Here is a 22,508-nt window from a genome sequence, read left to right as displayed (position 1 = left end):
TGTGCTTGAGATGGCAAATCCAAGCCATCATCAGCCATGGGAAAACAGAGGCGAGAAAGAAGCCATGCTGCTACCCCCTCTGACTCCCACTCCCTATGTCTGCCGAAGAAGCTAGAAAGCTTAGAATTTCGAAACGAGGCCATGAGGTCTAGTTCCAGGAGATCTCACCCTCATAAAAAGAGCTGGAATGTCTGAGCCAAAATTATCAATATCCAGGATGTAGAAGATTTCACTATTACTAACATTTACACTTTCTAGAGCGTTCACAATGCTGTACACTGTAACATACAATAAATGGGCCATGCTCAGATATCATGGAGAGAAAGTCTATCCAAACTCTTTTCCTGACTCATAAAATGATCTGCCAACAGAAGAGAAAGATGAGGGTCCACCCATTGAAGTAGAACCACAACTTTACCCACCAACTGAGTACATCACCTACTGCCCAGGCTGTAGAGAAATACCCCCATCATAATACCTACTGAAAAGACCTTTAGCGTCATTCTGGAAGAATGGTCTGAAGCTCCAGAAAGGTAGCCTGACCATGTTCCAGAGTAGAAGAATGAACAAGTACTGAGTCGCCTCTTAAGGCCAGACTCCTGGAGCTGAGGATGGAAGGCAACCCGAAAGCCCCCCAACCCGAAAGCCCGGGATGTTTGGTGACCATGAGCTAGTTCAGCAAAAACTGAGGCATGCCTTTGAAAAGAGAAATCTCGCTGAGTCACCAAATCATACAGAGCGATGCTTGAGGAGCCTACCAAATAATTAGAGCCCTGAGATACCGGGAACCACCAGAACAAAACTGAGTGTTGTAGCGTTATAATGGGAAAGCAAGCCGAAGTTCCCAGTGGAGTCAGCAGCATGGATCCTAGAACCTGTACAGAATCCCATATTCTTGGTTATGGGGACCGAAGAAGAATGCAAACCTGAGACTGTGACCCATCGCCCTAGTCTCTGGGAAGAAACACATTTCTCTCATATATGAATGAAAACATCTACCCGATATACCTATAAATAGTATAGGAGAAAAGAGCGCTGTGCAAGATTCACGTCCAAAGAACTGAGGAAAAGAAACCACCCTTTTCGTGTCAGCCAAATGGCCCGACTGGAAGACATCCGAATAAAGCAGTCAGAAAGTAGGTAAATCGCCTGGTAATGCCAAAACGGTACCACTGCCCACATTTTCTAAAATGTTCGTGAAGCCTTGGGTAGGCGAAATGGCATATGCCAAAACCGAAAGCTCTGCTCCATAGAGGCAAGCAAACCTAGTGCCAAAGTGAAAATGTAAATATTCTCCCAGTTTTTCTGCAGAAATGTGTAAGCCTGAGAAACTAATTCAGCAGAATGCCCAATGCCCCCGTCTTGGGCACCGTGCAGTAAGTGGAACAACGTCCCTTATTCCTGAAGAACTACAAGAACTGCCCTGAGGACCAGTAACACTTAAAAGGGAAACACAAAACATAGAGACTCCAAGAACGAACCGAAAACCTGAGGAGGATGCAAAGTTGCAAGCTTCCTGAAAAATGTTCACAGCCCCCTGACCTGACATTATAGCGTCTTCCTCCTCATGAGAAAGCCTGAAGAGTCATTGGAAGAAGTCAAGATCTCTTCAGAATGAAGTGCAGAAGGTCAGGGAATGGCAGGATGAGAAACTGCCCGCAAATGCAAACCGCCCGCAAACGCTCCTACAGCCACTTTATTCCCCAACTCTGGAACAACTCCCCCCTCAACTCAGACTACAGAACTCACTAATGACATTCCGGAAAATGGTAAAGACCCTCCTCTTCAACTAAAGGTCACCCTCAGTCTACACCCAACCCCCTTAAACCCCACCTCTACCCTTCTTTCTCCATTCTAACCTTCTGCCTAAATTTTTGTATAGTCCACTCTCAGCCTATACTCAAATAACTTGTATCTAAACTAAACTACTTATATTTAAACTACTTTTCTTAATTTTCTGTATAGTCCCTATATTTAAACTGCTGCACAGTCTCGTATGTCCAAGTATTTAAATCTACTGTATAATCTTGTATGTCCAATTCACTCCATTGTGAATGTTTACTTGTAAACCATTCTGAGCTACTGGGAGGACGGGATAAAAATCTAAATAAATAAATGTGGGATCTGTAAGAAGAAAGAAATTATCTTAGGAAAAATCAAGTTTCGCAATGTAAAGAGGAACCATGAAAACAGTACTAACTCCATGCAACGTGAGCGAAATACGTATGTCATTTAAAGTGAATACGTACTAGACGTAATCAAGATGTTGCATCTAACACCCCGTGGAAAACAACAGCATTCTAACAGGTATCAGACAAAGCTCACATTGCTAATGAGAGCTTCAGGGATGAGGCTAACAGCCACATAGCGAGTGCTCCTCTGTGGGTTTGATAGAATAGGTAACTGGCTCCTGGTTAGAAGGAGCTTTACAGCCCTTCCTGTCTGGTCGAGGGGGTCCATCTAGCATGTGCCATGAGAAAATGGCAACAGGAGAAACCAGCATGATAAGCATGTAAATCTGAAGTCCAGGCCCCCTCATAAACAGGGAAAGAGAGTCCTGGCCACAGGAAAATGGAAAGTTTCATTATGCCCATAGAGACAGCCCAAACTTGGAAACTGTTTGTACTACCTTTAGGCATATATATCCTATGCCACAACTAGACACATGCAGCACAGCACAGAGGCCCAAATAAGAAGGATAGTTACCAACAGACAAAGGCTCAATCTGCAGGGACCCCAAGAGAGACAATGAGATACCCGTGTGAAATATAGGGTACTATCTTACTGCTGATCTCACTGTGCAATGATTTGGCGTATGTTGACCCAGCCCGGAGACAAACCAAGACTGGGTGACCTAGCACAGGTCAGAGTCTCTCTGGTAATCCCCTTGAGTGCTAACCCCAGAGTCCGATTAAACTAGCAGCTTTCTTCAAGTGAATAGAGCAGGAACATAGACATAGACATATAAATCTGCCCAAACTTGTCCCAAAGCTGGTGAAACACGTACAACTTGTCTGAACCAGAAAGGAGAGAAGCCACAAATACCCTGACCAAAGTCAGCTGAAAATAAACTACCAGAACGCTGCAGCTCTCCCGCTATCTCCGGAGACCCAAGCGCTCGTCTGATTCTTGCCAACACATGGCCGCTGCATCAACGTTCCTAGAAACATAGTCGGATTTAAGCCCCGCAAAATTTACCCTAACGCAACCTGCATAAAAAGAAAATCAGACTCGGGAAATAACTAGAAGAACGGTGTGGTGCTTCCCACAGCGCCAGAAAAAACATGTCCCATCTCAGGCACGCTGTTATAAACCAGCACCTACACAATCAGCTGCAAAAGGCCGCTACAAAGACCGATGAAAGAGAGCCTTGGAATAAACAGGACTACTACTGCTGCACTGAAATACAACGAGGAGAACAAGTGTGAGCATGAAATTGCACCACAACTGCCACTCTGTAACCAACAAGGAAACCAAGCATGTCCATGCAAAGTACGGGAAAGTCCCTGCTCCCTCAACAGATTTCTAGTAATAAAACTTAGCCTCAATAAAATATCCATTCTTTAAACATACGTTGACTGAACCCACAGTACTAAGACTCCCAAACAGAACCTGAAGTTCAAACAACAGTAAAAAACACATACATACTCACAAGCTTGTTGTTAGGGCTGGTTGAAGCCAGTAAGAGCTGGTTGTGCAGCACTAACAGGGCAGAATGTAGCAACTGTGGTCTCCCTTTTTTTTAAACAGAGAAGGGAAAGAAGAAAAAAATTGAGACCCAGTCAGACCCTCTAGCAATGGAGGGAGGGTGAGGCAGGGGGGGCCCAGGTGTAACCCCTAAAGCCGACAGCGTTCAGCCAGACACCCCTGTCTCACTGAAGAGAAACTTCAACAGGAGAAATAGAATGGCAGTCTCACTGAAGAGAAACCTCAACAGGAGAAAATAATTTTCCAGTCACAGCCAGCATTCAGGAGCTAGTTGAATAGTGACCATCACTTGCTGGAAGATAGAGTATACTGAAGATACAGGAGGAGTGAAAGCCAATAGGCCACCTGTTAATCAGTTTCTCTATCTCCGCCTGCTGGTAGATGTATGCTATCCCATTGGCCATTGGTCTCTGGATTCATCTGCTGCTGTTGCTAAGGAAAGTTGTATTCCCATCAATGTTTCTCTTAAGAACATAAGAAGTAAGAACATAAGAAGTTGCCTCCGCTGAGGCAGACCAGAGGTCCATCTCGCCCAGCGGTCCACTCCCTTGCCAGCCCACCAGGCCCATTGCCTGAGCAGTGGTCCCTGACTATTTCTATAACCTACCTCTACTCCTATCCCTATAACCCACGTCTATTCTTATCTATACCCCTCAATCCCTTTGTCCTCTAGGAACCTATCCAAACCTTCTTTGAAGCCCTGTAACGTGCTCCTTTGACTTTATTTCTTTCTTTGTTTTGTTGCTGTTGTGTTTTTCTTCGGTGTATAAAAAAAAATTTTTTTATATATATATATATATATATCTTTTCTTTTGTGTTCATTAATTGGGTCTCTGGGCCTTCTTTATTCCACTTCTACAGCATTTAATCTTCCGTGTTAGCCACTGAGTCTTTTGACTTTGCCCCGAGATTTTTCCATCCATGTCTAAGCTTTCAAATGTCTATTTTGTTGTTGATTATTTTTTATTGGTGAAACAGAAGCACTACAGAAAACAGTACACTTCATCAGTGCAACAAGCTAGGTAGAAAAATGACTCTCACACCAACATAAACCCATATGCAATACTCAGAGCCGTACCTCTATGTCCCCCACCGGGCGGTATATTACCACTTAGCCATACTGTGGAATCAAGGAGCAGCAGTCAGACAAAGATGAGTCAAGAATGTATGCCATAAGTGCTGGTATCCAGTTTTCCTTCTTCTGTAATTTTCATAAATAATAATAATAATAACTTTATTTTTGTATACTGCCAAACCCAGGGAGTTCTAGGCAGTTCACATCAATTAATCAGAGTTACAAGCGGTTCAATACCAAATTGATCAAAGTTGGAGGTAACGAAGTAGTTGAGGTTGGAAGGAGTAGGAAAGAGTGGGTAAAGGGGGGAGTGGGTAGGGTAGTACAGTAGAGGGAGGGGGTAGAGGTTTTGGTTCTTTGAGGAGGGACATTAAGGGTCCTGGCTGTGGAAAAGGTGAGTTTTGAGTAATTTTCTAAAGCCGAGGTAGGTGGGGGCAATTTCCAATAAGCCATTTGTCACGTAGACAACTTCCATGCCTTCAATTGGGGAAGGTCCTCATCTATCCAGACTCAGATTGAGACCCGATTGAGACCTGAAGGAATGAGTCCAAGAAATCCAACACACCTCTCCAATAAGAACCTAGAGCATCACATTCTACCAACATATGAAGCAGTGAACCCCTCACACATTTGCATTTCATACATTCTTCCTCTTTTCATAGACCAGCCTGTACCCCTGAGATTGTGATACGTTGGCCCTAAGAAGTATTTTGTATTGCAATTCCTGTAGCTGGGCATTCCACAAACATAAAAATATTTGGGCAAAGGAGTCCCACAGAAACTTGTCTGTGACCTCAGTGCCCAGATCAACAGACTACCGCCTGGCCAAACATCCCAGGTGAGAGAGCTTTCTCACCTCCCAGCCTACTCCATACCAGAAGGAGACTGAGTTATGAGTAAACAGGAGTTGGAGAAAGATATTGTCAATGTGCAGGAATGATCCCCCTTCGGAATGACTGCAATGTTTCTGGTGAAATAAGGCATAGTATCTACCTCCCATCCCTTCAGAGATCTTCATAGGCAGGAAAGCCACCCCAGCCCAGCTGTGCGCAGTGTCCCAAGTACAGTCCCTCCCATAGCGCTCCCTAATGTGTTTGCTGCCCTCCAATGTGGGAGGGAATTCCGGATTATGGTGAATGGGAGTCATAGCCCAGTTTTCTACAGTATCCCCTACAACCTGGTGTCACCACTTCCAGGTGCTCGACAGGGCTCCAAAATAGGGATTTGGCATCATAGGTGACTTCTGGCACCATTTTCTACCCCCAAGATGTTCAAACCTGAATTGTGTATGTGATACTGTGAGCCGCCTTAGATAAAAGCAGATTAGAAATATTTTAAATAAATATGTCTAATTGGGTAGGTATCACCAGAGGGAGCTCTCTTTCATCAAAGAAATGGTCTCTCAGTGCCATATTTAAGGCCCGTCATTACATAAATCTTTATAGAACTGCACAAATTGGGTTCTAATATCTGGTTCCTCAGTGTAGTTATCCCCAGTTTCCTTCTTAAGCCAAGCAATGTTAAAAACCCTCAGTGTCAGATGTACCAGGTTGGCCAATAATTTCCCAGCCTTGTTTCCCCAGCAGTGAAATTTATACCTATAAGTGTTAATGTGAGTAAGGGCTCTGTTGGTCAAGATTGCATCAATCTCCCTCTGAATGCTCAGATACTGAGTCCTATCCTCTGTACTACCCATTGGGTATGTGCGTGATGACGTGCATCATATCCCCTCTTTTACTAAGTGCTAATGATTAATGTAGGCTAAATGCTAATGCGTCCATAGACTAACATGCACACGCTAATCATTTAGCACACCTTAGTAAAAGAGGGCCTTAGTTTATACATCAAATATTAATGTTTCCCTTTTTTTCAATCATTTTAGAAAGATCAGAAAAATCTGAATACTGTTCATTCATGTCATAAGTGACCACTAGTGTCAGCCTCTGTGTAACTAACCCCCCTGTTTTACTAAGGTGCTCTAAGCGTTTTAGCATGTTTAGCGAGCACTAAATCTATGCACATGCTAACCGCTAAAGCGTCCATAGATTAACATGCATGCCTTAGCGTTTAGCACGTGGTTAGCTTCTAATAATATTTACCGTGCGCTATAAAGCATAGTGCACCTTAGGAAAAGGAAATCCAGGGAATCCATCACATTTTTGCACATATTGCTCTCCTTTGCCAAGGTCTCTTGCAGACTTTCCAGGAAAGGATGTACAGGTGGTAAATTTTCTTCAGCCATTCCTACATATCTCTAAAATATTTTTGAACCAAATCTAATAGGGCAAGTAGGGGTGACACAAGACCTAAATAAAGGTGGTAATAGCCTGAAAGGAAGGCGCTCTATTTGCCAGAGAGGGCACATGTAGCAGGAAACTTGTGCACTGCTGTGAACTATTATGCCAGCTAAGCGGTATACTAAAAGGTTTCATATAATGTCACCAAGAACCCATAGCATTGCTGTTTGTAGCTACCCATAGAAGATATAGCCATCATTCTTAATGATGATACTGAACTGCATAAAAGCTGGACAGGAAAAAGAGCCAACATACTGTTGTCATATAGCTTCAGGAGAAACAGCCTTTTGGGGAACATTTAGCTATTTTGATGCGCTTGTTAGAGTAATAGGATAAATTAAACTTGTTGTTTTCCCTAAATTTGTGATGTAACAACTTCTATCTTAACAAGGGCTTAATAGGTTGCTTGAAATGTTATAATTTTGTCTAGAATGTTATACTGACATTTGTTTTCTTTTAGTTTCTTGTGGAATTCTACATGCAATTGAAAAAAACTGGGCATTTGGAGGGATGTTCCAGGGTTAGAGCTGGCACTTGTCCAGGTTAGTGCCGACATTTGGCACTTAAACATCCAAGTTAACTGCAGAAGTAGGACCTCATAAAAGTCAGTTTTCTCTTTATGCGGTCCCTCATGGCTGGTTAAGAGCTGAATATTGCATTTAACCATCACTACAAATCCATAAATTTAATCCTAGCTCCAAAGAACGTGGTACAGCATTAAATTTCCAGGTTTAACGCTGGTGGCAGTCAGCAAAATGCAGATCACTGCAAGCCTAAGTTTCTGAAAATAACATTTCTCTAACAAAGGATGTTTGGGTGTTCCCATAAAATATGTTGAAGGCAATGCAGGTTCCCAAAATACAGCAGCATGGATAGTGGGAGGATGTTCTTGTTGGGAACATATAGCCACAATTTTGAAACAACTACTTTGGTTACCTATTGAGTTCAGAATAGTTCAACTTCAGTTGTACTGGCCACTAAATTACATCTATATCAACCATCAAGAGCTTCGAGGTTGGTGGGAATAGCATTGTTGAACGTTCCTTTTTTAAAAATGGCTAGGTTGGAAGACTATAATGCTTCAATATTTTATATCATGGGTGTGAAGTTATGGATTATGTTACCAGCCTATTTAAGGTTAGTGAAGGATATGGAAGCTTTGAAAAGTGGCCTAAAAACCCTGTTGTTTTAGAAGGCTTATTCATCTCAAGGTTGAGAATGGAGATGGTTGGTTTTGTAATGATGCCATGGGACGATTAACACTGATGTGCATTATGATGTGGAATTGTCAGTTTTTGAGATATAATAACTAGCAAATATTATATTTATCAGATTAAGCTGTTTACGCTTTGTCTATGTTAGTAATTTTATTGTTGATTTTAATTACATATGCATTAAGGACTAGATTCAGCAAACAGCACAGTAATCAGCGGCCACCTTAAAAAACACAGCCTATCGTATGTCAGTCAAACTACACCACCAATTGTGGAATCATGGCTAATGTCAAAGGTAGGAGCTGGAAATATAGGCCAAGGTTTTGTAGGACTACATTTCCAGTGCCTACCTTTGATGAGAATCGTGTATATAGAGATACCTAATGGCACCAGCTTAAACCATGCCTACTTTGATCTTATGTGCCATAAGGCATCTCTTTAGAGATGATTTCAACATCCTTTTTTGTAGGCACCTATGGGCACCTACTTTTTAAATAACTTTTAAATTGTTTTTAAACAATGTGGTCAATTACCATGCAGATTAACACCAATTAAAACAATTAAGCTAGACAGGAGTAGGGCACCTACTGTTGCCTACCCTGAGGTGCAATTTAGTGAATTTGGGCCTAAGTGTACACCGCCTTCAACGTTATAGAGGTGGTATATGAATATATTAAATCAAATTAAATTAATGGTCTCTTTTATGAATTCATGCAAGTGAGTGTTGTGTGACAAATACCCCGAAGGCCATTAAATCCTAATCGGCTTTGGTGCATTTGCATTGCCGGCCCTTGCTAATTTGTTTGATAAAAGTAGCCCTAAATCAAATTACCTTCCATAGCAAAAAATCCAAAAATCTCTCCTTTTCTCCTTTCCATAGGGTGGTATTTCCAGAACTAGAATTGACCATGGCCTGTAGTGCGTGTGCCAGAGCGTATACAGCATTGTATACATTATAGCTGCTCCCAGAGTTTATGATGTGACAATGTTCGAGACTGCCTTTTGTTTCATTTCTGCTGCAGGATCTTTGGATTCTCTTGGGGCAATGTTTGTTACACAGGTCATCCCACCACACCCTTGTAAAATAATTACTTGGAAGCCGGGCAAGATTCACCTCACGGATAAATTTATAAAAGTTTGGAATATTCTTCTTTCTTACAGTGAAAACTAAAGTGTTTTTCCTACGAACTAATGTTAAGGGTACAATAAATTCCAACTCAACAATAGCAATCCAAATCATTCCAGCTGCTTTCCAGATGCCTATTTGCATATGAAGCTCTATGTGATCACTATGATAATAGAAAATAATCACTTTAGTTGAAGATGATTCGATGATCCGTAAAATATTTTTCATAGTTTCAAAAATTAGATGATTGGATTGGTTTAAGGTTTCTATGAATTCAATGCAACCTCCACTCTGTTCAATCCCTTCTTTAAGGATCTGCACAGTCTTCATGTTGTTTTCATCATCAGATGCAATGATACCAACCCAAGTCCAGCCAAAATGCTTCAATAACCTGACTATCCCAGCGCAAAGGTGTAGCTCACTGGGGACAGTCCGGTAGAAATTAGGAAACTTTACCGTGTCACTCATGAAAAGATTCCCTGAGGTGTAACTGATCTGTTGTAAAATAAAAAGAATGAATTCATCACCATCTTTGTCATGTTAAATTATGTTTCATTCACTTGTCAAATATTTAGAAGATGATTATAATGTTAAGTGGCAGTGTGGCCTACTTGTTAGAACTTCTGCCCAGCACCCTGAGGTTGTGAGTTTGATCCCAGCCTTCTCCTTGTGACTCTGGGAAAGTCACTTAAGCCCTCCATTGCTCATGTACCACACTTTGCTTGTTAGCCTGCCTGGATAAATAGGGAAAATGTATCGCAAACTGATTTGGGTGAATCTCTTCATGAGAAAAAGTATGAGATGACAAAATCAGCTAGATTGAGATAGCAGAAGAGGTGTACTAAACTCTCAGGGAGAGAGAGCAGAGTACAAGGTTGCTGTGGAGAGAAAATATCTTTTCCATTTCATATTCTGGTTGCTTCTTTTTCTTAAAGTCAATCAAGCAAAAGAACAATTTAAAGAGAATGGTGTGTGCTAGTTTCTTTCTCAAGTTTCCCTCTAAATGATTAGTTACATTGTCAAATACTAAATATGAATTCTTTGAACCAGATCAGATAGAAAGAGTAATATTACAGTAGATGTGAAAGCTAATGTTGGAACATCAGGTCTGGGTTAATTTACCAAGAATTGAATGATAGGTTGTAACTGATTTCTATGATGGGTGATTTTTGTTTCCTTTTCTACCACCTTTTCCTAATCCGCAGTTAAGGTGTCTACCACAGCTCGAAGCGCACAATGAGCATCGAAGCAGCATTTGAGTATTTATCGCTCTGCAGCTTAGTAAAGTTGGGGGGGGGGGGCTATAAGTTAATGGGTTTCTTTTTATGTTCCTTGCTATACACTTTGTACTTTTCTCAAATGAGCGTTTATTGTACTAGTTTAAGGCGGAAAGAAAGTGTGTAAAGAATGGCATTCTGCTCATTTATACAAGGAAATGAGTTCTTATAAAAGAGATGCAGAAAACGACACCCTAATTTCATTGTGTGTCTGTTGTTGGTGGGACTGAATGTGGGAAGTATGGGCAGGATGTACAGGCATGTGCTAATTATTGGATTCTTTTACTAATACAATAAAATGCTAATGTCTAGGCCAGTGTAGTTGACTGTACCTTAAGGAGTAAATTCTACATATGGTATCTATAAAATCAGCACTGAAACCCCCCCTCTCAACATTATTGTATAATAATGGCGTGGTTTCTAGAGTAGGCCTGGCTACTGGAAATGACACCTAAATCAGCCAGAACCTAGACGCCATTAGTAAAATCCCAGCTAGTTTTGCCTAAGAAAAAACTTAGGTGACGGTAATATAGGCCAGAGTTTTAAAGGCCTACATTACTGACACCTAAGATTTTTAGAGAATCGGGCCTAATGGAGCCTAAGTTCATCTCTGCCCCTAACCATACCTACTTTGATTTTAGATACAACTAGCTACCATGTTGTAGTTGCAATTCCGGCACCTATCCCAACAGGCACTTCGCTACATCTACTTTCTTTTTAAAAGTTTTTAATACAGTCAGTTACTACACCGATTAAAGAAATTACATTAGGTGCCATCAGTCACAATCAAGGTATCTACCAGCATCTAATGTACGATGAGGTTACCATACAGTTTCTTTTATAGCACAAATTTCAACTGGTATTCAGTGCGGTTTACAATAAGAGTGAAGAGATTTACAATAAGATTGATACCGTTTAAAATAAGATGTGTTGGATTCCTGACAAGAGATCAAGGTAATATAGGCAGGTTAGGGCTATAGTTATGTGTTTGAGAAGAGATGAGTCTTTAGCCTCTTCCTGAAGAAAGAAGTTATCCTGCCTCTGTATCGGGCGATGGTGCGCCCACAACTGGAATACTGCGTCCAGTTTTGGTCACCGACCTTAAGAAGGATATGGCGTTACTCGAGAGAGTTCAGAGAAGAGCGACGCGTCTGATAAAAGGGATGGAAAACCTTTTATACGCTGAGAAATTGGAGAAACTGGGTCTCTTTTCCCTGGAGAAGAGGAGACTTAGAGGGTATATGATAGAGACTTATAAGATCATGAGGGGCATAGAGAGAGTAGAGAGGGACAGATTCTTCAAACTTTCAAAAAATAAAAGAACAAGAAGGCATTCAGAAAAGTTGAAAGGGGACAGATTCAAAACGAATGCTAGGAAGTTCTTCTTTACCCAATGTGTGGTGGACACCTGGAATGCACTTCCAGAGGACGTTATAAGGCAGAGTACAGTACTGGTTTTTAAGAAAGGATTGGACAATTTCCTGTTGGAAAAGGGATAGAAGGGTATAAACAGAGGATTACTGCTCAGGTCATGGACCTGTTGGGCCGCCGCGTGAGCGGACTGCTGGGCAAGATGGACCTCAGGCCTGACCCAGCAGAGGCATTGCTTATGTTCTTATGTTCTTATATAGTAAGATCATATTTTTCGCAGATTAAGCAGGAGGTTTTTCCAAGTCTTGAGTCCTTGGTACTTCAATGTGGATTCAAGAAGGTTATTGTGAATGACCTGTTCAGTATGGGGGAATGCTAGCTGCTGTGGTCTGGTGGTGAAAAAGAATATGGCCTTTAATGCCTGGGAAACATGACTTAATTTAAATGTGGTCAAGTTTCAAGTTTATTGAAATTGATATACCGCTTATATATTTTCTAAACTGTGTACTTAAAGAGACTAAAAATATAAAATTATTCGGGTAATCACAGTGACAAAGAGGAGGCAGGGGAATAAATACAATATTTGATAGAAAACAGAGACAATGAGAGGAAAACTTACTTGAGAGAGGAGGAGTTAGAGTCCTATAGAATAGTAAATGCTTTGGGCGATACTATAAATCAAAAGTTTGATTTAAATTTTGGAAGGGAGGATTCCTCGCAGAGATGTGATGACATATTGTCCCATAGCGTAGGAGCAGTAACAGAAAAATTTGATTTTCTACTCATATCATATACTATGGGCCTGTTTTACAAAGCCGCTCTAGCGACTGCTACGTAGCAACAGCCCCGAAGCCCTTTAAATCTCTATGGGCTTTGGGGCCATTACCACGCTGCAGCGGCAAGAGCGGCTTTGTAAAACAGGCCCTATGTGTCGGGTTGATCGGATCTCTAGTAGATTTTTTTTTTTTAATTTATCAATTTTAAACATCATTCATACAAATAATAATTCAAGGAGCGAAGAAATAAATAAAAGAATAACACAATTTTACAGATATTAAGACTTAGTTTTACATTACTATAAATTTCTTCTAGTCCACATTACGGGAGGATATCCCTTAACTTGACATAAGAAATAAAATAACATGTAATCAAGATCTTAAATTAAGATCCAATTTACAGTGCAAAATTCTACTAAACTCCAATTATAATTAATTCAAGTGGGAACTACTTATTAGTTTCATGAAGCTGTAAAAACTGTTCCAACTGCATAGAATCCCAGAATACATAATCACATTCCTTAAATTTCACTAGACATTTACATGGGAATTTTAAATAAAATGTAGCTCCTAAGGCTAACAACCTTGATTATAAGAACATAACATAAGAACATAAGCAATGCCTCTGCTGGGTCAGACCTGAGGTCCATCATGCCCAGCAGTCCACTCATGCGGCAGCCCAACAGGTCCAGGACCTGTGCAGTAATCCTCTATTTATACCCTTCTAACCCCTTTTCTAGCAGGAAATTGTCCAATCCTTTCTTAAACGCCAGTACCATACTCTGCCCTATTACGCCCTCTGGAAGCGCATTCCAGGTGTCCACCACTCGTTGGGTAAAAAAGAACTTCCTAGCATTCGTTTTGAATCTGTCCCCTTTCAACTTTTCCGAATGCCCTCTTGTTCTTTTATTTTTCGAAAGTTTGAAGAATCTGTCCCTCTCTACTCTCTCTATGCCCTTCATGATCTTAAAAGTCTCTATCATATCCCCTCTAAATCTCCTCTTCTCCAGGGAAAAGAGACCCAGTTTCTCCAATCTCTCAGCGTATGAGAGGTTTTCCATCCCTTTTATCAGACGTGTCGCTCTCCTCTGAACCCTCTCGAGTAACGCCATATCCTTTTTAAGATACGGTAACCAATATTGGACACAGTGTTCCAGATGCAGATGCACCATCGCCCGATACAACGGCAGATTAACTTCTTTCGTCCTGGTTGTAATACCCTTCTTGATTATACCTAGCATTCTATTTGCTTTCTTAGCGGCCGCTGCGCACTGTGCCGTCAGCTTCACTGTCATGTCCACAATTACCCCCAAGTCCCTTTCTTGGGTACTCTCATTTAATAACAACCCTCCCATCGTATAGTTGTACCTCGGGTTTCTGCTTCGCACATGCAATACTTTACATTTCTCAATGTTGAACGTCATCTGCCATCTCGCCGCCCATTCCCCTAGTTTGTTCAAGTCCCTTTGCAATTCTTCGCATTCCTCTTTAGTCCCAGCTCCACTAAATAGTTTTATATCGTCCGCAAATTTTATTTTCTCACACTTAGTCCCTATTTCTAGATCATTTATGAATATATTAAATAGCAGCGGCCCGAGCACTTAGCCCTGCGGAACACCACTTGTGACTTTCATCCAGTCCGAGTAGTGGCCCTTCACCCCTACCCTCTGTTTCCTACCCGCCAACCAGTTTCTGATCCATCTATGTACGTCTCCGTCCACCCCATGGTTCTTCAGTTTCCGGAGTAGATGCTCATGAGGCACCTTGTCAAAGGCTTTTTGGAAACCAAGGTATATGATGTCTATGGGGTCTCCTCTGTCCATCCGTTTGTTAATTCCTTCGAAGAAGTGCAATAAGTTAGTTAGGCACGATTTCCCCCTGCAGAAACCATGTTGGCTTGTTATCAGAAGTTCGTTTCTTTAAAAATGTTCATCGATGTTTTCTTTTATCAGTGCTTCCGCCATTTTCCCCGGAACCGAGGTCAGACTCACCGGTCTGTAGTTTCCAGGGTCACCTCTTGATCCCTTTTTAAAGATGGGCGTGACGTTGGCTATCTTCCAATCTTCCGGGATCACGCCTGTTTTCAGGGATAGGTTGCAAATTTGCTGCAGTAGTTCCGCTATCTCCTCCTTTAATTCCTTCAAAACCCTTGGATGGATTCTGTCCGGACCCGGGGATTTGTCAGTTTTAAGTTTTTCTATCTGCCTGTGTACATCATCAAGGCTCACTTCCATGAATGTTAATTTTTCTGCTTGATTTCCATTGAAGAATTGCTCAGGTTCTGGTATGTTGGTTGTGTCTTCATTTGTAAATACAGACGAAAAGAACACGTTAAGTCTTTCCGTGACTTCTTTCTCCTCCTTCACCGCTCCCTTCCTTCGTCCAGCGGTCCCACCTCCTCCCTAGCTGGCTGTTTCCCTTTAACATATCTGAAGAACGGTTTGAAATTTTGTGCCTCCCTGGCTAGCCTCTCTTCATACTCTCTTTTGGCTTTTCGAACCACACGGTGACATTCTTTTTGATACTTCCTGTGCTCCTTCCGGTTCCCTTCAGTTTTGTCCTTTTTCCATTTCCTGAATGAAATTTTCTTATTGCCTATCGCTTCCTTCACTATTTTAGTCATTCATACCGGGTCTTTTGTTCGACTCTTTTTGCACCCCTTTCTGAATTTAGGGATGTACAGATTTTGTGCCTCGCTCACCGTGTCCTTGGAAAAAGACCAGCTATGTTCTACTGTTTGCCATTTCTTGGAAGTGTTCCTAAGTTTCTTCCTTACCATTTCCCTCATTGCTTCATAGTTTCCTTTCCTGAAGTTGAAAGTTGTCGCTATGGTTCTCTTTCCGTTCGGTATTCCTACTTCAACCTTGAACTTGATCATATTATGATCGCTGTTTCCCAACGGTCAAACTACTTCCACTTCCTTTGCAGGTCCCATTAGCCCATTTAGGATTAGATCCAAAGTGGCATTTCCTCTCGTCGATTCTCTAACAAGCTGCTCCATGAAGCAATCTTGTATAGCCTCCAGGAATTCTATCTCCCTAGTGCTTCTTGAGCTTCCAAGGCTTTTCTGCTCAATTGTGCTGCCTGAGCTACATCTGGAAATATTAATACATTGTATCCACAAATCTTTGCTTGCTTATTTTGAAAATAAGCTTTCATAATTAAAGATTTATCTAATTCCCTTACACAAGTTACTAATAGAGTAGACCTAGTTTGGATTATATCTTGTGAATCTTCCAAGAAACCTGTTAGATCAAATTATTTCTGTTCCAACTGGTCTACTCCCAATTCTGCTGAAACTTTCTTTTTCTGTGGGATATAATACAAATTTGTTAAGGGCAAAGTATCTGCTTCTGACAACCCCAAAACTTCTTTAAAATATTTACGAATCAAAATTTCTGAGGTCAACAAATGAGTTTTTGGGAAGTTGACTAGTCTCAGATTTTTTGCCCGAAGTATATTCTCCATCTTTTCAAATCTAGTAGGATCTCTAGTAGATTTTGATTGCTGGAGCGTAATGATCATGAGGGAATATATGGAATAAGATATCTGTTAATAAATCCAGAGGATAGTGTCATTTTTCTTTTGAAAGTCATTTATATGAACTGAAACATGGTGCAAATTTTTGTGCCTTAACTAGGTGCAGATCTCACTGTATTCTATAACTACCTGTGCAACTTGAATGAACAGTCCCTATCTGCTAACGACACTTCCATTTCCATACACTCTTTTTGGACTCACATGAACAGAATAGGCTTGTTAAAAGGCCAATTACTGGTGCTAATTGGCTCGTTATTCATTAAATTGCATGTAAAAATTGGCCACATAACCAAATTTACGCTTGCAATTTTTTGCACTTGTTATACAATGAGTTTTTATTTTTGCCCATTTTTTCAAGAAAACTAGGTACTTTTCTTTAGGGAATAGACTTAAAACCAGTGAAATTACAAGGGCCTTTACTAGTCACCATATTTTTGAGTTATCTCAATTATACATACTTACATGCCTCCATGGGACGTTACCAAAACTTCATCTCAGGAGAACAGAGTAGCTTTTCCTTTTCCAAAGATTAGGAAGGATTAAAAGACAGACATTGAGGTCTGGAAGCATATGGTCTAGTAGTTTAATCTCCAGGTATTATACCCCAATGAGATAGGACCTTGCAAGGGCTAGAAAGTTCCTTCTTATCCTTCTCATTGCCAGCAGAGTGAATCTGAGACAGGGCAGGTATAAATACTTCCTTAGGCACTGCATACCTCTCTACAATTCAGAAATGTACTTCCTTATCTCTGATATGTATTCCTCCTATAGGAAACCTTTAACCATCATGTAAGGAGGGAAATTTTAAAACAAATTATTGGGAGTAAAAGAACACAAATAAATCCCAAGCAGATCAAAGGCCATCTTCTCACTGTCAAAAAAATTGTTCTCCTCCTCCCGAGGATCACACTACAACCAAAAATCAAACTTAGAACAAAAGAACATAAGAATTGCCACTGCTGGGTCAGACCAATAGTCCATCCTGCCCAATAATCCGCTCACGCAGCAGCCCCTAGGTCAAGACCAGTGCTCCAAATGAGTCCAGTCTCACCAGTTTAGCATGAACTTGTCCAACTTTGTCTTGAAACCCTGGAGGGGACACCCCTGGAGTGAACACCTCTCAAATTTCTTCCACGACAAGATATCTTTTTTTAAAACAAACAAAATTCTTTATTTATTATTTTGAAAATAAATGACAAGCAATACACTTGTTTAAGTAACACGAAAAGTAATAATACATAAAAAGAAAATTCAATTAAAGGAAATATCAGTTAATAATCTTCTTAGACCCCAAAAAACTGTTGGGGAGAAGTCCTGAATATACAGAGACTTTAATTTAACCATCAGAAAAAAACAAAAAGGAAGTAGCTTAAAGGGAATAACTCCTCATTACATAATCACATCCTTTAAACCCTGGAGATCTTCATGTCCAGAAAACTCTGGAGATGGTCTGGAACAAAGTCCCCTTTTGGCCTAAGGCCTTAAATGTTGAAAGTAGAAGCAGGGAAAATACCAATTATTAAAATAAACCATCCAAAAGGAGATTTGTTTTGATAATGGCCTGCTTCTACGTTCAGCTGTTTAAACGCCCAGACCACCACTATGTCTACATTAACATCATATAATCAACCTAAAAAAGGCCTAACTCCCAAATGACCAAAGCAAGCTTTTAGGCGAAGGAGGAGCCAGTCCTTCGCCTAAAAGCTGGATTCTGTAACCGGTGTCTGTCAAAAAGATCACCGGTTGCAGAATCCCCCCAACTACAATGATCAGGGCAGGAGGGAGCCCAAGCCCACCTGCCCGGCGGCACCATGATCCCCCACCTGCCCTACATGATCGGGGCCAAGAGGGAGCCCAAACCCTCCTGGCCCGGTGGCACCCGCACCCCCATCACGATCAGGCAGGAGGGAGCCCAAGCCCTTCTGCTCAGGCGGCACCACAACCCCCATCATGATCGGGCAAGTGGGAGCCCAAACCCTCTTGCCCTGGAAGCACCTGCACCCCCATCACGATTGGGCAGAAGGGAGCCCAAGCCTTCCTGCCATTTATGCAAGGGCCCCCCGAGCCCCCAATCGACCCCCCTGCAGACCTCATGATTCCCTCACCCCTTCCCCTTACCTTCAAAAGCGTTTCTCGGACGGACGGGTGCCAAGCCTATCCATCCAACAGGCCAGCCATCCGTTGAATGGCTGGCCTAAGGGCCTGATTGGCCCAGGCAGCTCAAATCCCGCCTACAAGTGGGGCCTGAGACACTTGGGCCAACCGGAATAGGCCCAGTAGGCTTAGGCCCCTGCTGTGGGTGGGGCCTTAGGCATATGGGCCAGGTTTGGGTCGGCGGGGGGGTGGTGGGTCAACAGGGGGGGCAATCAGTGGTTCTGGGGTGCCCTTGCATAGAAGGCAGGAGGGCCTGGGATCCCTCCTGCCCATATCTTAGTAGGGGTGTGGGGTTTGCCTGGGCAGGAAGGCTTGGGCTCCCTCTTGCCTGATCGTGATGGGGATGCGGGTGCCACTGGGGTATTTGGGCTTGGGCTCCCTCTTGCCCGATTGTGATGGGGGTCACAGTGCCAGGGAAGGGCTGATTGCTGCAGGAGAGATGGCTCATCTTTCCTGCCAGCGATGGTGATTGCCCACCCCCTCCAAACTGCGGCACTTCGGGGTGAGGATCGCTGGCAGGGGACATGCCCTGCCGCGATGCTCACCCTGAAGTGCCGCAGTTCGGGGGGGGGGGGTGATTACCATCATGGCAGGAGAGATGAGCCATCTCTCCTGCAGTGATGGGCAGGTTGCTGGGGCCACTGAGCTGCAGCGATTAGCTCAGCGGCCCCTTTTTCAGCACTTATACCTGTTTTGACTTGGTATAAGTGCCGACTAGGCAACCTGCCTAAAGTTTTGGTTATACCTGCGGCTGCGAGAAACTGAGGCACTACCGGGTCAGGAGGCAATAGGGAGACTTCCGGCTCCAGCATGGTAGCCAAGGGACATCGACATTTGCAAGCCTCACACTCCCACTGTCAGAGGAGAAACACTGGCTGCAAAATCCAGCATAGTTTGGTGCATCAGCATTGAAGAACTGGCTGGTGGGGGTCCCAGATGGACCAAGCTTTTGCGCTTTATATGCGGCATAGCATTTTAGGAAAAAGCAAACTCGATCATCTAGCAGCTCACCAGTCCCACCGCCATCTTGTACACTCCCCCAATGACAAGATATCTAAGATACGAGAAACCCTAGACTTAGAAGCCAAAGCCCTACCAGGCATCCCTAAAACTACACAACACAACAACTTATGCAAGATAGAAACTCTAAATGGCTTCAAACCAATTTCCATTGAGGACCTAAAAAGTGCAACAATCTCTTTACACCCCACAACCTCAATCCTGGTCCCATGCCCATCCACCACACTGCTAGCTACCAACAAATCTTTCCTGAACTCCATTTTATCTCTAACCAATGAGTCCCTACAATCAAGCATAGAGCTGGAAATCTGCTGTAGTAAAACCACTCCTGAAAAATCCCACCACAGACCCGGACAATTCAAGCAACTATAGACCAGTCTCAAACCTACCATTTGTCTCAAAAATATTAGAAAAGATAGTAGACACAACTGCGAGACTTCATGGAAACAAAACACTACCCTCTCTAACTTCTAATCAAGATTGAGGAAGCACCACAGCACAAAAACAGTACTTCTAGACATCATAGATGACAGCTGGAAAATCCTCGATGAGGGAAACGATACATTACTGGTACTATTATACTTGAGTGCTGCCTTCGACACTATCAGTTTCTCACTTCTCCTATCCAGAATACACTCCATAGAATCAGTGATGTTGTACTGGCATGGTTTTCCTCCTTCTTAAATGAAAGATTTCAGAAAGTACTACTAGGACTTTACCTATCAGAACCAAAGCCTCTCTGCTATGGAGTACCCCAGGGTGCACTGCTATCCCCACTCCTCTTCAACCTCTATGTCAAACCAGTACTCAATGTCATAGAAAAATATCAAATCAAAATCCACTCATACGTGGATGACATACAGCTCTACCTCCCCCTAGGTCAACACCGAGATGCACAACTCAAAAAACTTCATTGCTGCCTAACTGAAATAAAGAATTGGATGACTACAAATAAACTTCAGCTCAACTCATCAAATACCGAACTCCTCTGGATACACAAGGATTCCTGCACATACTCCCGCCCATCCCTTTCCTGGGAAAATGACACCATCCACCAGCCAAAGATAACATCCACAGCCTAGGAGTGATTATCGACTCAAACCTCATATCATGCATCAAAATTAGTGTCTTCATGTTTCTATTACCTACGCCAGCTAATGCATCCATGCTTACTTTTCAGAAACCAATTTTGCCCAACTACTACATGCATTTGTATTATCCCGCCTAGATTACTGCAACTTGCTACTGGAGGGCTTACCTGCAAAAACTGTCTCCCATCTCCAACACATAAAAAATGCTGCAATCCGACTCTTAAAAAACCAGGGTTTCCATGACCACGTCACCCCTGCACTAATTTCCATGCACTGGCTGCCTATCTGAAAATGATGCACATTTAAAGCTTTGGTTTTAGCCTTCAAGACATTCCACAAGATGACACCAAACTACACAGCATCAAAACTACAAATTTATGTTCCCAACCATGCACTGATATCCCAAGCAGAAAAATGTTTGGGCCTATCTCCTAGCCATTCACTCACATCTGAAACAGCCTGGAAATATTCTTATTCACATTTCAACTCCTCAGCCATCAGATCGTTAAACAGTCTATGGAACTTCAGGAAGTCCATGAAAACCTTCCTCTTTACAAACCCAGCTCCTTAAGCGACTTGCGTCTGCACCCCTGACTCATGGATCTCAATGCACCACCAATGCATCACCAAAACCAATGCCACCACAAGCATAACTTGATCTACTATCAAAGTGACAAATCACTCCGAACAAAATCAAACTGTACTATATTCTAATAACTTTTCTGTGACACCCACCAGATTAAAAACCCACCATACTTCAATGATGCACACACCTGCAAAGCAAAAGCTATTTTACCTCTATGTAAGGATAAGTCCATACGGAAAATGTTGCAAATTTAAAATACTCTATGTCCACTAAGGGCTCCTTTTACTAAGCTGCATTAGGGCATTAACGTGCAGAATAGCGTGCGCTAAATTGTCGCACACACTAGATGCTAATGCCAGCATTAAGCTGGCATTAGTTCTTGTCGTGTAGTAAGGGTTTAGCGCTCACTTAAATACTGTGTGCACTAAGCACGCTAACACAGCTAAGTATGTAGTTTCAAGTTTATACTATACTGTAAAAGATGTAATTTTAAATCCTCATGTCCACCAACTCTGTATTTCTCACAAAAGTTTGTCCTGCTTTTACTGTACTGTCAGTGTACTCTTGTGACCCGTTCTGGGCTCCTTTGGGAGGATGGGCTAAATAAATTAATAAATCCTCTATAATAAAACCCTAAGCGCGAATGCGCACTTATGACGGCGTGATCCCTGCCACTTTGGTCTCTGGGTCCATGCTGAATTCCATTTTCGAACACAGAGGCAGGGAAAATGCTGGTGACTATCCCCCTCCTGCCCTCACTCATTAACCACTGCCGCTGCCGCTGCTCCTCTTTAAAGCAGCCTGCTGAGGTTCACGGCCGGCTGTAGTGAACCTTGCAGGCCACTCTGCACCTTGGTAGCACATTTCCTCTGATGCATGGGATCACATCAGAGGGAACGTGCTACCGACGTGCAGAGCAGCCTGTGAGGATTGCTACAGCCAGCTGTGAACCTCAGCAGGCTGCTGTGAAGAGGAGGGCAGACACGAATGACCAGGAAGCCGGATGCTGGACAGGGGGAGAAGGTAAGGGGTGCTGCTGGACAGGGGGGAGGTAACAGGAAAGGAGGCCTACTGCTGGACAGGGTGAGTAAGGAAGGGGTGCTGCTGGATAGGGGGGGAGGTAAAAGGAAGGAAGGCCTACTGCTAGACAGGGTGAGCAAGGAAGAGGTACTGCTGGACAGGGGGAGAGGTAACAGGATGGGAGGCCTACAGCTGGACAGGGGGAATAGGAGGAGCAGGGAAGGGGTGCTGCTGGACATGGGGGAGGAAAGAG

At 42.6% G+C, this 22,508-nt stretch overlaps 1 pseudogene; it reads right to left on the bottom strand.

The window, feature by feature from the left end:
- Positions 1-22,508, bottom strand: part of LOC117346242 — a 78,835-nt pseudogene that overhangs the window by 36,268 nt on the left and 20,059 nt on the right.

The sequence above is a fragment of the Geotrypetes seraphini genome, chromosome 12, assembly GCF_902459505.1.
Source record: "Geotrypetes seraphini chromosome 12, aGeoSer1.1, whole genome shotgun sequence".
Classification (NCBI taxonomy): Eukaryota; Metazoa; Chordata; class Amphibia; order Gymnophiona; family Dermophiidae; genus Geotrypetes; species Geotrypetes seraphini.
This window is presented reverse-complemented; position numbering and strand designations above follow the sequence as displayed.